Source organism: Geospiza fortis, unplaced genomic scaffold (assembly GCF_000277835.1).
Source record: "Geospiza fortis unplaced genomic scaffold, GeoFor_1.0 scaffold900, whole genome shotgun sequence".
NCBI classification, from domain to species: Eukaryota; Metazoa; Chordata; class Aves; order Passeriformes; family Thraupidae; genus Geospiza; species Geospiza fortis.
Window position 1 is genome coordinate 1,114,151 of NW_005054496.1, and position 2,859 is coordinate 1,117,009.

Genomic DNA, 2,859 nt, shown 5'->3' on the forward strand with positions numbered 1-2,859 from the left:
AGAATCCCAGTGATGTAGATACACAAGATATAGCAATACCTAAACGGCCTTTTGTTGCAAGTTCCTCCGGCCTGTGCTGGGAAACAGCTCTGTCAGCAAAGCTGGGCAGCTGCAGGCAGCCTGGAATGTCAGCAGAGCAGCTCAGCCTGCTGCTACAAAGCAGAGCAGATGTAGCCACCCCAAGTACAGGAGTGCCCAAAAACCAGGTGGGTCAAATATCAGTGATCAGGTGAGTTATTTAGATGGATCACAGGATCAGGACTCAGTACTTTTGTGAGTGTTTGTAGGAAATGTTTCCTAATTGCTTCTGAGTGGAGTTGAGGGTGTAGGAAGGTTCACCATGCAATAATGTGGAACTTACCTTGAAGGTGAGTGTATAGGGGAAGAACAAATTTGGGCAGTTATATTTTTTTGGCCTGTTTGCTATGAGATGCCAAGATGTAACTTCAAATGATGAGACTCATGTGAGACAGATGATGAGTCTCATGTAAGTGTCATGTGAGACACAAGTAGAAAGCAGATTACCATCTTCTTGACCTAAATCAACTTTTTTTTTCCTCACTTTTTCTTAACTGCACTTACTGTTTCATGGGTAACAGTGAACAATTTTTACTCTCAACTCTCTGCCCATGAATTCCAATTGACTGGAAAGGCAGAAGATTTCTCACCTGGCCTTTACCACCTAACCATGGTGTTTCTCAGTCAAGCATCAAGTGTGTTATTCTCAAGATTTCCTTTCTGACTGTGATTTTTATTTTGTGAGGCAATTTCAAAGTACTGGAAGACTATGGGGAATGTGAGCAATGCACAGTGCTTGTGACACAGCCTGGGCTCTGCCCTTTGTGATGCACAGCTCCAGGAACTGTACCAAATGGTTCATTTTGTTGATTTTGTGTCACAGAGTTTATCTTGAAAGGTTTGTAGTGTTACACAAACATGTGCCTCTTCCTCCTCTCCCCAGGTATTTGGCAGGAGCAGCTCAAAAGAATGGGCTGTATCTGTTCCATGCTCAAGTGTGTTTTAAAAGCACGTTAATATTTTAACAGGTGATTGTTTCCTATTCTTTTACATTCTCATCTATCTACAAATAGCATGTTGTAGCCCTCATTAATCAAAATGACACTTTCGACACCCTCAAGTGTTTTCACATTTGCACATGAAGCGTGTTCCCAAAACTCTGTGCTGCCTGATTGATCTCTGCATTGTGCACTTTTCAGACCTATGTGTCTAAAGCTGCCTGAAAAGATACAAAGCTTAACTTCTAATGTGATTTCTTTAATCTCCTTTTGTAGAATTAGTATTACAAACCATGTAGAAAGTCTTTCCAAGTTCGCTTTTTGCATCAAGCTTGGCACAGGCACAAAGGACCACATCCCATCTTACACTGGGAAACACACTGCTGGCTGCCAAAAGAAGTGTGAGGAGAAACTGCTGTTTTGGGGAAGGGTGTAAGAGAAATAAGGCTGTTAAAAACTGAGGAAAGCAAAACATCCTCCAACGCACAGACTTGCCCCACTGACTGTTCAGACATGGCTCATTCCAGGGCTCTTCTTCCCACTGAGTGCCACAGAACAGACATTAGCTGGTGGTCACATCCAAGAGGAGGATTTACATTCAGTAACTTGTCTGCTGCTAAGAGCACAGATGACTACTCATGTCCATGTGTGTATATATAAACCAGACAAAGACTGCCTGAGGGAATGGGAAGTGGCACAAAGCCTTTCCTAGGCATAAAGAACTGTGGAGCAGATAGAAAACTCCCATTCATCCTGTGCTTTTTATTTACTGTACATCCCAAAGGCTGTGGGGATGGGTCTGTGTGCAGGGCCTGGAGAGAAACTGGAGTTTAATACTCTCTTTAAAAGATTTCATTTGGGTTCAGGAGTGTCTGACCCCTGGAGGCAGCACTAGGTCCCCACAGAAGGGCTGCTGCCATTGTCTGACACTTTTTCTGCCCACATGGCGTGTGTGAAACACAGCCAGTTTTACAGCAGCTCATATGGAGGATTTATTGACTGAAGACTCTCAAAGAATTTGCAGAATTTCCTTTCAATTTTTTTTATGGTCTGAGCATAGATATTTCTCTTGTCTGGCTCAGTTTTTTCCTAAAAGCCTGTCTGAACATTTTAGTAAAAGAAATAAAAATACTATAGAAATAAGTATCAGCATGAAAGTGGAGGGGGGAAAAATTTTGCCCTCTCCATTGCCAGAAGTATAGAGTGTAAGTAGAACAGCAGAACTTGAGGAAAAATACTTGCTAATCAGTAAGGTTTTCCTCACCTTTCTCAATTTTTAGTTTCTTGTCCTAGAAGAGACAGTTATTTTATGTCACCATTCTGGTCTAAGGTCTCTAAGAGAAGATAATCTAGTTTAGGGGTGAGAAGTGCACAGCTTGAGCAGAAGGAGCGTGTAACACTTCTTGAGTGTGTACATGAGAGAACACATGTGTGTCAACCTATGTTGGGGGCAGAGGGGAGGAAGGGTGATTGAGACCGAGCTTATTAGGGTTAGAAACCACAGCTTTTCAGGTTGTTATTTACTGATATCAACGAGTAGCGATTGAAGCACTTGCTTTATGACTGTTTTGTAACTTGCACTGGTTTGACAGGACTTGCCTTGCCTGTAGCCTTCTAGAAGACGTGAACCTAAGAGTGTGGGGTTGGTTTTGGCAGCCAGAAGTATAATTAGAGTTTCACGCGCATGTATCCGGCTTCCAGAGCCCGCATAATGCAAACCTCCCGTCTCCTCCCAGCAGCCCCAAGGACGCGTGTGCCGAGTTTTCACGGCGGTGCCCGATGCGCGGCACTGATCCCCGCCCGGCTGCGGCTCGGCTGCGCCCCGCACACCACGGGCCGCCCG